General features: G+C 45.3%; 1 protein-coding gene across 1 annotated transcript in view; it reads left to right on the top strand.

The window, feature by feature from the left end:
- The window catches only part of Adamtsl3 (ADAMTS like 3), a 216,983-nt gene that overhangs the window by 37,097 nt on the left and 160,913 nt on the right, over positions 1-18,973 (top strand). The gene's annotated exons all lie outside the window — the stretch shown is intronic.

The raw sequence follows: 18,973 nt of genomic DNA, 5'->3' as shown, positions 1-18,973 counted from the left end.
TCAGGTCAACAGTGTTCACATGAAAAGCTGTGTGAAGTTACGGGTGCCTGCAAGCCCAGTGCAGGACGGTCCAATCAGTGAGGCTTGTTGGCTCGCAGCTGAGAAGGTATAACCTGAGCTCCAGATTCAGCGGGAGACTGTCTCAAGGGAATAGGGTAGAAAGTGATGGAGACAGGCAGCCAGTTTCCTCTGGCCTGCACAGGAGCACAGATGCACACAGAGATGCATATTGCACACACAGCATTTGCTTAATACAGCAATGTGTTCCTTGGGGCAGTACCTAACACAACAGACCCTCGACATCCTGTTGGGGTCTGAGGCTGCTGGCTGCAGTGACTTCCTGATCTGTGTGCGCTTCAGCTCTGCCGGGAACACTGGCTCAGAAGAGATGCTATGGCTGTACTAAATTTACTCTCCTAGAGAGAATGATCTGTGGATTCTGACTGTGTGGACTGGCTTCTTTGCCCTCTGAGCCTTCACTTCACTTTTCATGGGGGTCTCTGCGAGCACCACAGCCAGCCGAGTAACCACCCGGGTGAGGCAAGACGCATGCTTGTTTTGGTTCAAGCTCCTAGGGTCTGGCACTAGGCAGTTTGTTTCAGGCATATTTAAGATAGTACAATTTGGGCTGCCCACAGGGCAGGGAACCCTGACTGCTCTTTGGACTGGAGAGGGAGGGGGAGGGGAGTGGGGTGTAGGGAGTGGGGGGAGGGGGAGGGAAAAGGGAGGTGGGGAGGAGGCGGAAATTTTTAATAAAAAAAAAGAAAAGAAAATTAAAAAAGAAAAATACATATATAAAAAAAGACAATCCTGCAGGTTTTACCATTCCTGGTTTCTCTAGTGCTTACCTGTGAGCTCATGGACCTCTGTTCTCCCTACAAAATCTTTCAGGAGCACCAGCACCTGAGTGTGTGTGTGTGTGTGTGTGTGTATGCACGCACGTGTGTATTATGTGAAATCGCTTCACAAAGGTTAACCAGAGAATTGAACCATGTTTGGCTGCTATGTTGTGTAAACTGTACACTTAGAACCACGACTCTCTTTCAGTCTCAGTCTGCAGCATTGACAGGTAAGAGTAGACAGTTCTTTGGGATCATCTTCAAGTTGTGACCTACAATGCCAGCTCTACACAATGTAGAGATTGAAAGATGAATACCAGAATTCCAGGGACAGTGGCAGAAAACAGTGAGTGGAGATTTAAACCCACATGGGACCTGGGTGGCTCTGGCTACCTAAAGACCCAAGTAGAGATGAAGAACTGGTCACCATTACCAACCATGTCGTGGCACACAGTGGCATGGGGGAGGATGGCTGATATTTTGGGAAAAGCTGTCTTGTCTATAGCTGTGTGGCCAAAGGCCAGCACCTAGGTCGACATCTCTCAGGAGGAGCAGCTCTTGACAGACTTAATCTATTGGCATGGGTTTGTGTGCTATGCAACCATTGGAGCAGGATCAGCTTGAGAGCTGGCTGGACCTGCACTGGGCTGTTGGTTAGAATGGGAACTGAGGTCTCACCTAGCTTGACAGACTAATATAAATGACAGCCTGGAGTAGAGGGGGCAGGCAGATAGGGAAGCCCACTGCCCAGGACTCTATAGCCCCAAATCCTTGGGGCTGTTATGGAACTACCTGCCCTTGGTGGCCTTTGTTCTACACCAGGGTGAGGAATGAGGGGCAGGGCTATGACACAGCAGACTGTCTGCTGATACCGAGCTTCACAGATCCCTGGGGTTTGGTGAGACATGACCAAAGTTTTTAGCTGAAAAGTCCAACAAGCAATGACTTCTCCAAGGTCCCCGAAACAATATGTTTGTGGGACCTGAGCAGAGCCAGGTTAATTATGGATTCATATTGCTAGCCCCAGCCATCTGGGGCTGGTCCCAGGTAAGACCCAAATAGCATTAAGCTGCGTTCTGCCTTTCTATCCTATGGGTCATTAAAAGGTCTCTAATGTCTAGCTCCCTCTTAGCCAGAAATCAATGCTCCGTCAGTTTGCAAATGAGAGCTTCAGAGAAACCACGCGAGAAACAGTAAAGAATAAAGCAGGGTGTCTGAAGTAAGTAACTATGGATTTTATAATTAAATCGTCTCTAATGCCTTCTCCAAGTTCTATAGATACATTGTCTGTAACAAAACAACCATAGAAAAGCTAGGGAAAAATTAGGGAAGCTAGCCTCTGTTAATTTTTTAAAATGTTCCAAAGCAGGTCCTGACAGTGGGTGTGCTGTAGACATTTTACCGCAGGACCCATTGTTCCAGAAAGCCCAGTGAACAGCACGTAAAACTTCTTTATGTTACTTCCACGCTATGCTTCTTTGAAGCGAAAAGGGGCAAGATCAAAAGCAACAAGTCAATCATCTCACCCACCCTCCTCCCCTAAAAACGAGGAAGGCAGGCTCTTGCAAATTAGCTGTATCTTCTGAATGGATGTCAAGGTTTAATCCTGGGCCCCGTCAGCCCATCCGCAGCATGCATGCTCTCTCCTTTTCCTGCTGAACATTCAGGTTGCACTGTGATGTCCTAGAGCTTCCCACAGACTATGGGAAAGATGGCACCATCAAGCACGGCCAACCTCCCAGTACACAAACGCAAACCGTTGTCTTGCGACTGCAAGAGCAAACATTAAGATTGATTAAGAGGAACGTTCTGGAGCTGGGCTGATTTAGGTTCACCTTTGAGTGTCATTTTGGCCATTTTACTTGTGTGATTTTGGGCACGTTGCTTCTCTGCCTATTGGTTTGTCCTCATTGGGTGGAAACATTGGTGACAGCTCTTTCTGGAGACTGCCTGAGTACTTCAAGGTGACCATGTACGCATTTCTCCTTGTCCATATGAGCATCCTGTTTTAACAATCATTACTGCTGGCCATAGGATGGACAAACATGCAATTCATAGACTCTCAGATAAGCTCACACTGAAGGAAAAGACAGAAGCGTATGTTCTCACGTCAGAGGATTCCTGTGTAATATTTTAAATTTAATCTTCCTGGGGCTGGATCGATAACTCATTGGTTAGGGCATTGCTGCTCTTGCAGAGGACCTGAGTTCGATTCTCAGCATCTACAGGGGATGAGGCACGACCACCATCTACTGCAGCTCCAGGTAGTTAGTGCTCTCTTCTGACCTCCAGAGGCACCTGCACTGTGCCTACACTGCCCCCCCAACTGAAAATGCAGATAAATCTTAAATTAACTTTTATTGAGGCATAACCTCACATGGCAAAAGGAAGGCGTATCTGACTCTAGAACTTGATGGGGTTTTTAGTACTTTTTTTTTTCACCTGTAAGACAACTACCAAGATGAAGAAATAGAGCATATAGCTCCATAAGGGGTCCCTAAATTCTTTTCTAATCAACATCCACCATCCAAGAGCTCCAAATGCGTCTGACTTCTATCCTTGGTATAGGCTGGCTTTGCCTGCTTTTCAGTTTGATTTTATGTGGGTAGAATACATGTCAAGTACTCCTTGGTGTCTGCGTTCTTCCACTCATCAGGTTTCTGAGAGCTTTGACCAAGGCTTTGGATTCAGTCTCACCCAAGGTTTAGTGTCTGGCCATCGCTTGGAGCACTGTAACAGACTGTCTCAGATGAGACGAACTGCGGCATTCTGCGTGGCGCTCCACCACTGTTCCCGCGCGGGAACTCCCAGACAGCTCCTTCCTAAATGTTCTCCAGGGCAGTCAGTCAGCTCAAGGATTCCATACCTGGGAAAAGGGCAGGCCAGTGCTGGGGAAAGGGCGGGCCAGTGCTTGTTATGTAACAGATCCAAAGAGGTGTGGTGTCCGTGGCTGTTATCCAGGACAGCTCTGTACTGCCAGGTGGCTTGGGTACCTACCTGCCACGTGTGGGTGTTTGTGCTAGAGACAGCTTGCTCTCACCTCCTGAAGCTGGAATGACAGACCGCGTGTGCAAAGGAGGCTGCCATATGGACCGTAACGTGGTTGGGGCAGAGGTGGGTTCACGAGGCTCCTCCTCGCTGCCAAACACTCATTTGATAAAGTAGGAAGCAGGTGGTAGGTGTGTGGATGTCGGCTTTCTTGGACAACTCCCACGGGACTCTTGGAAGTGTTTGTTTCTATCCTGGGCCCATTTTCACGATGACCTTCAGGTCACTTTTCAAAACGTCTTCTGGATTAGGTGCCTGGAAAACTAATAACCCGTCGGCCCTTAAAGCACAGCTGTGATGTAGGCTGTGTTTCATGAGCCACATAAAAGCCGCATTGTGGTTTATTCGGGAGTAGAAGCAGCTCCTAGGGAGAGGACAACCTGAAGCTAGCCAGCTGCCCACTGCGCGGCAGGCAGGACCAGAGCCAGGCAGCCTTCATGTTGTTTCCGTCTGATGAGCTCGTAATCTAACAGGGATTTGACATCTCAGACCTCAGATCCTTCCACTGTTTTCCAAAGCGGAGTGAGTGGGGTTCACAATCTTCCCTCCTCCTGCTCTAAAAGAGTCCAGTCTTGAAACCACAAATAGCATAGCCTCCCAGCTGCCGTGCGAATTGGTTCATTCTAATTACCAAGGCTGTCCAGCCAGCAGAGTGAGGGACTGTTACCTAGAGAATTAGGGAGTTTGCACAGCTGGTAGAGACCAGTCCTGACACCTCGTTCCACGAGTCAGGGAAGCAGGGACTCTTAAGTGTGCAAATGACTTAGTCAAGCACATCCAGATGGCTTCTTGCAAATTGAAGATCAGTGCCCTCCACGTGGCAGCCCCTGCCGTCCCAGACTATCTCCCTCTGCTATCTCAGATTGCCCAAGAACATTCGCTCCTTTCCAGACCTTGATCCCACCGTTACGGTCAGGGAGAGCTTTGGGGGTCAAAGGAATCCGCAGAGAATGCTTTGATATTCACGGATTGCTTTCCGGATTCAGACTCAACAACTTCAGGAATTTGGGGTTAGCCAGGAGATTCTTAATAAGCTTTATCACCCCTCCCTGGTTTGAATAGGAACCACAGTGTTTTCAAAGTCAAATGCAGACAGGCCTGCCTTCCTATTGTGTCTGGCATCTTCGGAGTGAAAACCCTCGGACACTTGGATGTAGTAAGCATATATGGTACGTGAAGAAAGTCCTTGTCTGGGACGCTGGCTGTGATGTTTGCAGCCGGAATAGTCTTACCAGCCAGTCTCTAAGGGGAATCCTTTTGCCATTCCTCGTGGTGGTTTTGGAGTGTCACCCATTGAAGACTGTTCGGTGACCACGGCTCCATGTGGGTTCCGTGTATTGGTCTTTGGTCCTTCACCCACCTACAGTTGTGGTTAAGGAGTAGCTCCAGGCCTCCTCCTGAAAAAGGGGGTGATGGGGTCTTATTTCATGCATACTTCACCTTGACTCACTGGAGACCGGAACGTGGGGCATCATGGTGGACACTGGTTCACCAGTCTGTAACAGGCTTTGCACTTCTCCGTGAAAGACTACCTATTTATTTAAATGGTTATGAAGTAGTTTTGTGCACAAATAATTTCTATTTTTTTGGTCATTTAGCATTTGTTAGGGGTGAAGAAATGAGGAAGGTGTGTCCCCCAGCCTGGTGGATTGATGAAGTGCACTTCCTTCTTGGTGGTAGCCATAGCAACAGAGAAGGCCAAGAACAGCTGAAGCCAACTTACAAATTCTGCCTCATCCATGGTCTTCTACTGGGTGTGAATTGCTTCTACGTGCTGTGTTGTAGTCCATGTTGATGTAATGTCATCCTTGCCCATTGTAGGCCTTAAACAAGCAAAGGGCAGAAAAGGGTTGATATCATGGTTTTTGAGAATGAAGACGCAGCTGGGCGTCCAGTAAATGGTGAGGCAGATCTCATTAAAGGAAGCTTGCAGCCACATGGAAAGAAACGACCATGTCTTCTTCACACTGGTGATCGTTTTAGATCTATTTGTCTATATACCCTGCCATTCCCTGTTGCCCTGTAAATGTGTCTCTGTCTACTGCAGACGCCAGGGATGGAACCCACGACTAACTTAGCCTTTGTGCTATTTCAGCCTGGCCATGTCTGAGTGAATTAACCTTTCTTTCATATTTGAAATTGCCTCCATGTAATAGTTTTATTAGATTTATTAATTTATTTACCTGGATCACAGTTTCCCCTCCATCCTCTCCTCCTATTCCCTTCCCCCACCTCTCCTCTGCCCCCGCCCATTCCCTCCTCTTCTGTTTCTGTTTAGAAAGGGACAGGCCTCCCATGGATTTTGACAAAGCATGGTGTATCAAGTTGAGATAGGACCAGGTTCCTCCCCTAGTGTTAAGGCAGACAGGGCAACCCAGTATGAGGAATGGGTTCCCAAAAGCCTGCAAAAGTGTCAGAAACAGGCCCTGCTTCCAATATTCGGAGTCTCACCAGTAGACCAAGCTCTATAACTGACTCACAGATGTAGGGGCCTAGGTCAGTCCCATGTGGGGTCCTTAGCTGTTGGTTCCATGTCTGTGAGCTCCTATGAGCCCAGGTCAGCTGTCCTTGTGGGTTCCCTCATGATGATCTTGAGTCCCTCCCCCCATCTTTCTTTCCTTTCTTCAACAGGATTCCCAGAGCTCAGCCCAGGGCTTGGCTGTGGATCTCTGCATCTGTCTCCATCAGTCACTGGATGCAGGCTCTCTGATGACAATTAGGGTAGTCACCAATCTGATTACAGGAGATGGCCAGGCCAGGCCACCTATCCACTGCTGCTGGGAGTCTTAGCTGAGGTCATCCTTGCAGATTCATGGGGGTTTCCCTTGCACAAAATGCCCTCCTCGGCCATCAAGACATCTCTTATTACTCCCCCCTCTATTCTACCCTCGACCTGGTCCCTCATGTTCCCACCTCCCTGCCCCCAGTTTACCCAGGAGATCTCTTCTATTTCCCCTTCTCAGAAAATCCCTGTGTCCCTCTTTGGCCCCTCCTCGTTACTTCACTTCGCCGGGGCTGTGGATTATAGCATGGTTCTCCTTTAATTTACAGTCGTTACCCACTTATGAGTGAGTGCATACCACGTTTGTCTTTCTGTGTTTGTGTAGCCGCCTCGACGGGTTACTCTGTCTAGGGTTTGTAACCCGCCTGGCTGGCCAGTTATTCCAGGGTCACGGAGAGGCACCACCTGAAAGACATAGGCTGATAAGCAGGAAGGAGGCTAAGCGTATTTGTCAAAGCCTCCGTTTATTAGAGTCATGGTTACAGCTTATATAGCCCCTGGATGAGTAGCTTAGGGGGCTGGGGCACGGGGTCTTGCCATGTGGTCCACGCCCCTCACGTCCAAGAGGTTACGATGGGTCAGGTCAAGATTCCTTGGTCGGGAAGTCACAAGGTGACACACCTAGTTCTCTAGATAGTTTGGAATGTGAGGCAGGTTCTGCTAACAGCTCTCAATTAACAGTTAATTTGGGTGTGAGATAGGCTTGGTCAATAAAAAAAAAAAAAAAAAGACTATTCTCAATACAATTGAGAAGTGAAGCCCTCTGCAAAAACTCCTCACGGCGGTGCTTCCTGTAAATTTTGGGGGGACACGGCTCCTGACATGTTTGGATTACCTCAGTTAAGGATGATTTTTTTTTATAGTTCCATTCATTTGCCTTCAAATGTCCTGATGCCATTGCTTTTAACCGCTGAGCAATGAAATACTCTACTGTGTAAATGTACCACCCATTCTTTGGTTGAAGGACACATACGTTTTTTCCAGGGTCTGGCTATGATGAACAATGCTGCAATGAACATAGCTGAACAAATGTCCCTGTGGTATGATTAAGTATCCTTTGAGCCCAAGATTGGTATAGCTGGGTCTTGAGGTAGATAGATTTCCAATTTTGCTGAGAAACCACCATATTGATTTGTACAAGTTTGCACTCCCACCAGCAATGGAGGAGAGTTCTCCTTGGTCCACACACTCTCCAGCATAAGTTGTCATTAGTGTTTTTGATCTTAGCTATTCTGATAGGTGTTAAGATGGAATCTCAGAGTCATTTTGATTTGGATTTCCCTGATGCCTAAGGATGCTAAACAATTCTTTAAGTGTATTTTGGATATTTGAGATTCTTCTGTGGAGAATTCTGTTTAGTTTCAACCCCCCCCCCTTTTTGTCTTTTTCTTTTCTTTCTTTCTTTCTTTTTTTTTTTTTTTTTTTTTTTAAAGATATAGTTTCTATGTTGCTTTGGAGCCTGACCTGGAATTCACTTGGTAGACCAGAATGGCCTTGAACTCACCGAGATCCACCTGTCTCCTGGGTGTTGGGATTAAAGGTGTGTGCCATCACTGCCTGGCCCCACACCCCACTTTTAATTGGATTATTTGGGTTTTTTTTTTAGTCTAGTTTCTTGAGATTTTGGAGATCAGCCTTGAAATTACTCTTAATTACACTCTGCTCTACCCTTACTTTTTGTAACCACTGGATTTTCAAGTTCGTATTTCTCCCTTCTTCCCTGTCCCTTTATTTCTCCTCTCTCTTCTTCTCTCCCCTGTACTGGAGATTTAAGCTGGAGCATTGCACATGCTAAGCAAGTGTCCAGTTGCTGAGTTTTGTTTCCTCAGTCCCTTCTTTTGTGATTTGAATGTAGAGAGCCAGCCTGACTGAGTGGCCCAGGCAGGCCTTGAAATTTCAGTCCTAAAGCTTCTACTCCCCAATTATTTGGGATTACAGACCAGTGCCCCTAGGTACATCATTTGCTTCTTTTTTCTACGCATGTGCAAACCTTACGTCTAACTTCTAGGATCTCCTTCAGCCTTCTTCTACACCACCTTGAGCGGCCATCTTTAATGTTTTCAGTTTCAGTAATTTCCCCAAAGTCACACCCCAGTGCTACTGCGTGTGATTCTACATTTGAAAAACAATCTGTGTTTGTGACATCTGTGAAGGCTATTCTTAGTTGACAACTTGACACACGTAGGAAGAAGGAAGCTCAATCTAAGAATTCATCAGATTGGCCTGTGGGCAAGTCTGTAGGACATTTTCTTGATCAATAATTGGTATAGAAGGGCTCGTCCATTGTGGGACATACACCTTAGATAGGCGGAGGGCCTGGGCTCTAGAAAGGACTTAGTTGAGAAAGCCAGAGTGAATGAGGCATTATGGGGTCTTCCTCTGCTGCTTCTGCTTCAGGTTCCCGCCTTGGCTTCCTTAGATGGGGGACTGTGAAGTGTAAGGTGACATAAACTGTTTATTCTCCAATGGCCACAGAAAACAAGCCAGGACACACCCCCATCCGCCAAGGCATCTTCATCACCACCCTGGCTGATCCTTCTCTCTCTCTTCCTGCGTGCCACTGACTGCCTACTAATGTGATGTCTTCATTCACAGTGTGTGGCCAGTTTGTGTTTCTTACATTCCCATCCCTGGGGACCCAGAGGGCTGAATGTGTGTCTCTGACAGGCCCCTGGAAGATGCTTATCAGAGTTGAAAGAGAGCCCAGTGACCTGGCTCTTCAGGTGAGGAATCCGAGGTCCAGGAAGAAACAATATCCTGTCCAGGGTCGTACAGCCAGACATAGCAAAGCCAAGTGCCTGTTCTCTGCCCTTAAGCACAGTTGGGACTTTTTTTTTCTTACTTCTAATCTGTGGGCAGGAAAAGTATGAGAGAAATGTTTGAATGAATTTTTAAAGCTAATAATAACAACAGTATATTAATAATGAAGTCTTTGTATAGTCTTACCAGACTTCTCTTAAATGCCATCCCTCTGATGCTACTATGCCAGACCTAATTTCCCTTTTCCTTATTTAACTATTGATTTATGCATTCTTTCTCGGGAGAAGCCTGTTTGCTACAAGTACATCTTTCTCAGAGCAACTCCTTCCCAACTTTTCATGGCCATCTTGGCCAGGAGCTGTGTTGTGGTTAAGCTGCTGGCAGGCCTCAGAACTGTCGCTCGGGATTTTCAAGTTCTTTCTGTAAGAGTTTTTTAGCTCGGAAAGCTTATAGCAACTTCTGTAACTTCTGGTAAAAGAAGATGAACCCCGTACTTGTGTCTGCAGAATTCTGCCATCTTTTCGCTGATCAGAGTGAGCCACGTACATGAACTCCGCCCGGGCGACTTTCCATGTCCTTCCTGGCTGCTGGGCATTAGGTTTTTACACAGCAGCAAGCCATTAGAGATTGACTGGCTCATTCTTTTGTTGATGAGTAAACTTGGTTGAATATGTTACCATGCTCCTTAAATATTCCAAAGATTTAGCCATCTAATGGGAAAGCGAGCTTGTGCTCTCCGCTAGGGGACGAGGGAGATACACTATTTAGAATGCTGTGTGCTCTGTCCCAACTCAGGCACACAGAAAACACATAAACCTTGCATGAGCAACACGCTGTTGTGACTGACTTTGGCCTATGTGGATTCCAAATTTCATTATCTCGGAGATTTTCACAAATTAGTTATTTCTTAAGAATCAATGGATTCATCTATACCTTGAAGTTCAGAATCCAGCTCTTGAATGGCATGGGCGTTGTTCTCCTCTTCCCCTCTTCTTCCTAGACTCATTTGGGGGCACTGGACTGCTGTTTGTTGTTTGCTTTACACTTTTGCCTGAGGATGAAATGGCGGACATAGGGTAGGATCAGTCATGGCAAATTCAAGATGACCCTTAAATGCATAGATTTCCTGAGGTGTCAGGTGAGTGGGCCAGTATTGTACAGATCCATTTATTGGGCATTTTCTTGTCTTGTACTCAGGTGGTCTTCTGAGCTTTGTTGTAGGAAGTAACCGCACCGTGGAGGACAGCCTCCGGTAGGGGTGGATCCTTTTCCTCTGACCTTTGACTGTCTCTGCTTCTTTCCTTTGGCCACTTTGACCATCTCCTCCCAGTCAGCAACATTCCTGCTACTGAGTTTATTAGTCTCTCCAGCGAGTGCCAGACACACAGGCTGTCATGCTTTGTTCTCAGGAATAGCCAAGTGAGTGGATTTTAAAGATCAACAGAGACACAAAACACAGATAAGTTCCTTTGCTGCCCAGGCCAGAAGGAGCCACGCCAGGCGAGAAAGGACATCTTTGAGTCTCTCCAAGCTGAACTTGGAAGGACTAGGTGTAGAAGCCATAATGGAATTTTCCCCATCACAAGGGATTTGAGGAATTGTTTGGGTTGGCTTATTTGGAGTTTAGAAACATTTCCTTTGCTGTGGCCAGTTCTGGCCTACGTCGCAAAAATACAAGCGGAGCTTTCAACGAGTGTCCTGGTAGCTAAGGCTCTGGAGACCAGATCCTCCAGGGGGTACCCCAGTCCGCTCGTTCTTGGAGTTTTAGCACCCGGGTTGTTTCCTGGGATCTGGATTTTAGGGAGTTCAGAAATGTCTTGAGGGCTCTTCTGGTACTGGGGACACTGAGGATGCTGAGGTTGGGTGAGGAAGGATGCTGACAGACGATTGCATCATTCTCTGCTTTCCTTACCTTTCGGGATGCTCCCAATCTCAATCTTATCTTCATTTCTAGACAGTGCCCCATGCCCTGTCTTCCTAGACCAAGGCTGTCCCAGTTTCTGTGCCACTTTCTGGCCCGGACTTCATGGTCCACTCTTGAGCTGTGCTCCTCTAGTGAACTCAGGATTCTGAGGTCTGGCCACGGTGCTTGACAGACATCCCAAAGACACATAAGGCACAGGTACGTGGCTGTTGAAGACACCCCCCCCCCCTTCTGCTGTTGGGCACTCTCTGTGATGTCGACCAGCACATGTCTAGGTCAGGTGTTCTCTTTGCAGACCCAGCGTGCTCCCTTCAGATACCTTTCTCCTGTCTTTTCCCCCTGCTCCCCTCCCTTGAGGTTACAGGCTGATGCTTGCTGATCCTTCTGCTCCGCTATTTCTTCTTCAGGACCTCATCCCTGGTATCACCCTCACCTTCGCTTCCCATCTCTGGGTGTGATGCCTCCTCCCAGGTGAGACAGGGCCCACCTTCTCATTTGTCTGTATGCCTGCACTCCTGGACTGTGTATAATTTTCTTGGAATGAGGACTCGTGAGTGTAAAAGGGTTGAAAAACTCTGGGCTCAATAAGAGCTTCCTTATCAACTATGTTGATAAAGAAAAGTAAAGATAACAGGATATAGCTGCAAAAGAGATTAAATAAGGTTTGAAGATACATTAATTAATTGCTATGTTGGCATCTTGTTTAAATATTGGCTTAAGAAAGCAGACAGACAGACAATCAACTGTTAACATATCATCATGTCAAAGAAAACTGAAGAAATGCCCTGTCGGCCGTCTTTGAGGTGTGAAGGGATTGCTGTGCAGGGTTCAGAAAGTTCCTCTTTACACACATACACACCAGTACTTACTGGTGAGGTGATAGGATTTCCTCACTTACTTCAAAATAGTGTGGGAAAGTGAGCATGGGCAGTGCCAGGCTGACCCTTGATGACCAGTGTTAGGATTGGGTCCTGGGTGCTGGACGTGCATTTTGCTATTTTGTGTACTTTCGTGTACAGTTAAAAAATTCTTATGTAATCAGAAGTAATAACCATAAAACAGCAACAGCATGAAAACAATGCAGAAAGCAAGCCAAGCACTCCTGTGAAGAGGACTGGTGAGCTCTCCCAGGAGACAGGAGCCACCAGTGACAAATCTTCTGCTAGGCTCTGCAAAAGCATCCCGGACGTTTCCTGCGTTCTGACAGTAGAGCACACTTGAGGGACACTGACTGATTCAGAGGTTGGTGACAAAGGGTCTTTGCGTTTGTAGAGCATACCAGGTTAGAACGTGTCCATGGACATTACAGTCTGAACAGCCCTGTCAAACGGCAGGGTGTTTTCATGACACCAGTATACCCTAATGTTGGCAGTGGGAGTGTTACTGCTAGCATATTTTACAAGTTGAGTCTGTTTGTGCTCTAGCTTGAAGCAGTTGGTTTCATTTCCTGCCCCGTTCTAGGACCCTGGCTCCTAGAATATAATGCTCATCCCCGATTCAACTCACTTTAGCACAGGGGTTTATAATGGCTTGAGTTTGGTGCAAGCCTTTAACAGAAATACTTAAAACAGCATTTAAAATTTTTAGCTCACAAGCTGTTCCACGGATAGTTTTTGTTAAAAAATATCACACACACACACACACACACCAGAGTTTCTTGTAAAATATTAGCACAAGGCGTTCAAACAGTAAGGTGTTCAAACAGCGCTCCTAGTTTTATCTGACAGTGTAGGAAGACTTTGGTTCCTGTGCGGGTTTAGCTGGCTGGTTTTTGGTTTGTTTCTTTTCCCCTGTTTCCTTGTACTTTGTTTAGAAGGGGCAGCTGTGCTTTTGGAGCGAGCCAGGGCTGCCCTTACCTGGGTCCGGAACCCTTGGCAGAGTTGAAGAAAGTGCCCCAAGTTTCCATGTAGTCTGCCAGGTGTGAGCCTGTTATGGCTGTGTTCCACAGCTCTTCCTTAGCCCCAGCCCTCGCCACACAGCACAGGAAGTCTTGCTGGCAACAGGAGGAATTTATCAGCTGTGTCAACACCTGGTGTGGGCAGCCAGTGTCGCTGGAGTGTGGGGTCCTGGTGTTCTGTCCCCTCTTGGGAAGAATCCTGACAGCTCAGACTGACAGAAGGATTAGGTGCAGGGGTATTTTCCCCCAAGACCCTGTTCAGCCCCTACTTCTAGGCATTTGAATATATATATATATATATATATATATATATATATATATATATATATATACACACACACACAAACATACATATATGTATATATATATATATATATGAATGATATCATGAAGCCTACAAAATGTTCTCTAGCTTGAGAGAGGGGACTCTAATTCCCTAAACACTCTTAGATGTTGCCTCTTTCCAACCCAGATTTACAACCAGCAACAAGAGAAGCATGGAGCATCAGTTGCTTGGTAGTTTAAGAGGACACTGGCTTCAACTCAGGGGAAAACACAGGGCAGGTGACCAGAGGCTAAAAGAGATGAAGGTCTAGATTTCAAAGTAAATCAAGACCCAGAAAGTGCTGGAGCATTCTAGATTCATTCTAATCAGGGAATGGAATTAGGCAGGACAGACCCCAAATGGTTTGAGTGCAGAAGAAAGTGAGGTGAAAATAAATTGATGGGTAGAGGATCAGAGCTGTCCGTGTGTGTGTGTGTCCATGTGTGTGTCCGTGTGTGTGTCTGTCCGTGTGTGTCCGTGTGTGTGTGTGTCCGTGTGTGTGTGTGTGTGTCTCAGATCTCATCTATAGGAAAGGGCAGTGGAAGAGGTGGGGGAGAAAAGGAATTAAATAAACACCGTAAGATGCCTTTAGTTTGTCAGAGGCTTTTGTGAAATAAGCATACATATCATTTACAAGATATTTTTTAACCTCCTGATTTCAAAATAATTAGAAAGTAGGAGCAGTGGAAAAAGACTAAGATATATACAGATTAATACCAGATACATCCTACATCCAGATAACCCAAATAAGTACTAAGATATTTTAAGCAAAATCTTAAAAACACTTGGAAAATTCGGAGCATTCTGCTGAGGCCATTATTGACAAAAGAGGAGGTAAAGGCGCAATTATATCTGTGTCAAGAAGAAGAAAAATGAGTTTATCTAAAGTTATGTAGCTAACTAAAAATTATACTGAGCCACGAAACCATAATTCAGGGGCTGGAGTGATGGCTCAGCTATTGAGAGCACTGGCTGCTCTTGGTAGGCCCGGCACTGTTTCCAGTACCCACAGGGCCGCTCACATTTGTCTGTAACTCCAGTTCCAACGGGCCTGATGCCCTCTTCTGGCCTCCTCAGGCACAGCTTGCACATGGTGCCTACATGCAGGCAAAACACTCACCACGTTAAAAAGCAACCCTATCGCCTCAGATGTTTTCAAGAAACATTTAATATGCACAGTAAGTTCCCACTTATTGTTATTATAAGAAGTTGTTGGCTATTTAGAAAAGGTTAATTGAAATCTTTATCAGATTCCAGAATAAATTCCAGATGAGTTGGAGTTAAAGAAAAATAAAACTATTCTTTAAAATATTGTAAAATTAATGTCTCAAATTTCTAATGAAGAAGTTTAAAATATGTAAAAAGTATTAATGACTGTCTACTTACAGTGCTTAACGATACAAATTTATCAAAAGAACACTGAAGTAAAATCACATACAATCCAATTCAAATTCGCAAACAGACACGAAGTTCCGGGACTTACTGCGTAGGGGAAGGGCAGCAATGTACTGTTCACATGCCTGTTGAACAATCATAGAGGAACCACAGCTTTATTTATAGTCAATGAAGTCTAAATCCAAGCAATGGCCAATCAGCATTCTCCGTTGTGGCATTGCTCCATGAAACGAAAGGAACTGCTCACCTAAGCCAGTGATTGTTGTGGGAAAGACCAGCTTATAGCGTACTGTTGAGGACTAGGTCTCACTAGGTAGCCTTGGCTGACTTGGAACTGGCTATGTAGCTCAGGTTGACCTTAACCTCACAGAGACACATCTGCTTGCCTCTCTGAGCTAGGACTTAAGGCGTGCATCACCGTGCCCCTGACTAGCATGGTACTTTTGATCAACTATCTTTACTTTGTAGCCTAAAAAACATCTTTTCTGAGACTTCATAAAAGGAAAAGTAAATTGTAAATAGTAAATAAGTAAAAAATGCTTATAATTAGTGAAATATTTATTTATATTACTCAAAGCCCAGGAATAATCTTAAATATTAAATATACAGATATAAATATGTAAGTATAAATATTAAAAATGAGAAATGGTAATTATAAGATTTCTGAGATGGACTATTACAAACTTTAATGATATTTATATATTCAAAATTTTAGAAAATACTAATAAGAAGCATTTAAGGTTGAGGATCAGTTTCAGTTCATGAAATCATATAGCAAATATCCAGTTTCATTTTTGGGGGACTAGAAAGAAAGACCAAGGTGTTAATTATGGATAACTTCAAGTTGTTGCATTATGGGTATTTAAAGTTCAAAAGCACTTTCCATGTATTTCTTGAATTTTCTTTTATTGAGTATAAGTGAGACAGACTCTATATAATTATTAACCAAGAAGTTTGTTTTCATTTTAGAACAATTATACAATACCATAATAATTAAAGCTTGATCACTATTCCTCTTAAATAGCAGAGAAGAGCATTCAGGGAAGTGATTGATAATACTTGGGTACTTTGAAAGTTAGAGGTCACTTTAACCAATGGAAAGAATTGGAGACATGAATGCCAAGCTTTACTTAAGAAGATCCACTTATATTTACTTCTGTTTTTAATTTTTCTTTTTGGTATTTGTAAAATAACTTCCCTAAAAGGCAGAAGAGCTTGTGTTTCCGTTTTTATTCTATAGAGACACTTTGCATTCCTGTGGTAGCTGCTCGGACCTGAACTTTAGAGCAGATAAATCTCCAGAGTTCAGTCTTGGGAGAACTCTGTGTGTTTGGTTTCACCTACAGAGACCCGTACATACCTATTCCTCATCTTTATTTGGTTTGGTTGAAACTGCACTGTCAGATGAAAGTGAATATCCGTCATTATTAAAAACAGAAAAGCATAATGATTGGTTTGAGATAAAAATTTACTTTCCTACTTAGAATTGTTGATATTAAATCATTTAATAGAATGTTTTCATGATTAAAGATTGTGTAAAGTTTGTTTTTCCATCTTTTTAAATTAGTGGGTTATATTCTTGAGCCTCACTGATGATTTGGGGATACAGAGATGAGTACGACATGGTCTCTGCCTTTAAGGAATGTATCTAATGGTACCGGTATAAAACACCACCAGTCAGAATCAGTTTGCATCCTGGCATCTGCAGAGAAGTGTCCTCTAGAAGGGGGATGATGGTTTGGAATGTTCATTCATTAGGCCAGTGTTACTTAGGTGTCAGTTACGGCCCAGGTTCAGGAAGTACACCTGCAAGCAAAACAAAGAATCTGGCTTCCCAAAGCTTTAAGTCAATCTTAGGGTATATTAGAAGATGAGAAGCTGCAGGAAGTCTCGTGATGAAGGTAGCATATGCGTGAGATTATTTGGGCTGCCAGGTCTTGGCGAGTTGTGAGAGGAGGCATGGTATTGCTGGGGCTGGAAATGTGAGCAAAACCAGAGTGTGTAAAGTCTTTACATTGGCTACACCTCAAAAGCAACAACCGAGAGATGTTCCTCCGCCACACTGCACGAGAGCTGGCACCCCAGTTCCAGAATGACGGCCTGAAAAACAAAACACAGATTCAAAGAGAGCAAGGGGTGTTGTAGTCTAGAAGGGCCTGGAGATGGTTACTCGTGACCGCCAGCTGACTGGATTGGAGACACTCAGGAGGGGAAGGAACACTCACCCCGCGTGTCCGGGCAGGCATGGCCAGAGACCACTGGGTCCCGAGGGCTCATCCCTAATGGGCGGATTAAAGGTTTGGATAGACTGTGGGCAAGTGGTGGGACTTGAAGAGGGGCCCTAGCTGGGGGAAGTGCATCACTGGGGATGTGCCTGTGAAGGACACACTGGCCTTGGCTGCTTTCTGTCTCTCCTCTTTGCTTCCTGGTCACAGTGAGGTGAGCAGTTTTCTTCTGCCGCATCCCAAAAGCTCACAGCTGTTCACAGCTGGGGCCCTCACAAATAATGAGACAAGGAATCTGCCTTTAATTGTTTCTTTATCATAAAGATGAGAGGTTAGCGAACTAGTGAGTTAGTAAGAAAGGAGGCTAAGCCCACACACTATCTCCACTCAGGTAAGCCAAGCTATACTTACAGTCAAAACCTGAAAATTGCTCTGGGAAGCTAGACACGGGTGGTGCCTTTAATCCCGGCACTCGGGGCAGTGCTGGAATTAAAGTTCGAGTGCTGGACTTGGAGTCCGAGGCCTACATGGTCTATGTAATTAGTTCCAGAACAGCTAGAGCCGTCCTTTTTGAGGCAAGCAAAGCAAAATTAACCAACCAACCACCAACAAAAATCCACTGGGGAATAAAGTCTGCATCTTTATAGACCTCAACTTAAAAAGGTTATCAGGAGCTGTGCTTTTCTGCCCTGAGGGGTGGGGTGGTCCCTAAATAGATAGTTAAGTGAAATGGTATCTGGCTTGCAGGCCCTGAGATTTTCTTTCAGAGATGAATAATGTCTAAAAATCACTTCATAAGTCAAGTGCTTTTGAAAGCCCACAAAACAATGCGAAGAACCAGTACCAATTGCCCAAAGAAGGTGCAAGTGGACAGGAGCTTTTAGTAATTTTTTTCACTTTTTATCTATGTGTTTGTGTGTGCCTGTGTGAGTGTCTGCCGCACACATGCAGGTGTCCAAGGAGAGAGGACATCAGATCTCCTGAGCTGGAGCCCACGGTTGTTTGTGAGCTGCCCAGCGTGGGTGCTGGGCACTGAACTTGGGCCCCCTGAAGGGCAGTAAGTGCACTAACTGCTGAGCTTCCTTTCCTGCCCTACTAGTGAATAAGACCGGGGCCCCTGGCCTCTGAGATGGATTGAACCAGGGGATTCTGCAATGGAGAATAATAGAATAAAGAGCAAAGGAATGAATCGGAACCTAAGTCCAGGGTCTGGGATGCAGACCCAAGAGAGTCTGAGTCTGGAGGCTGCTCCATGGAGTGTCCAGTTCCCTCTGTGTGTAGAGGAGCAGAGGGTAGGGACCACGGAGTGAGATGGTAGGGAGGGGCCTGCTCAAAGCAGACACAGCACATTTTACAGCAAGGGCAGAGGCTTAGCAGCTTGAGAGTGTTTAGAATCACAGCAGATTGGTTTTCTGCTAGTGAGCTGTGTCAGCTCCTTGCGCATTTTGGCCATCCAGTTCTTATCCTGTATGTGGCTTACAAATGTTCTCTTGCCTCTGTTCTGTCTTCCGACCCATTGACTGTTTCCATTGCTGGGCAGAGGTTTTGAGTTTGATGTGACCCGCTTGCTTTGCATGTTATCTGGAATCAGATTTGAAACATAACCATCAATGAGGTTTTTTTTCTTACATTTTCTTCTAAGCATTTTTGGTCTCATATTTAAGTCTTTGTAGCTTTTGAGTTGACTTTGGTTTATGGCCTAAGATTTCAATTTCATCTCTTTGTGTTTGACTCTCCAGTTCCCTAGGTCACCCATTTGTCATTCTATATTCCTGGTG

The sequence above is a fragment of the Chionomys nivalis genome, chromosome 23 (genome assembly GCF_950005125.1).
Source record: "Chionomys nivalis chromosome 23, mChiNiv1.1, whole genome shotgun sequence".
Lineage (NCBI taxonomy): Eukaryota > Metazoa > Chordata > Mammalia > Rodentia > Cricetidae > Chionomys > Chionomys nivalis.
Note: the sequence above shows the minus strand (reverse complement) of the source record. Positions and strands in the feature narration are given on the sequence as shown.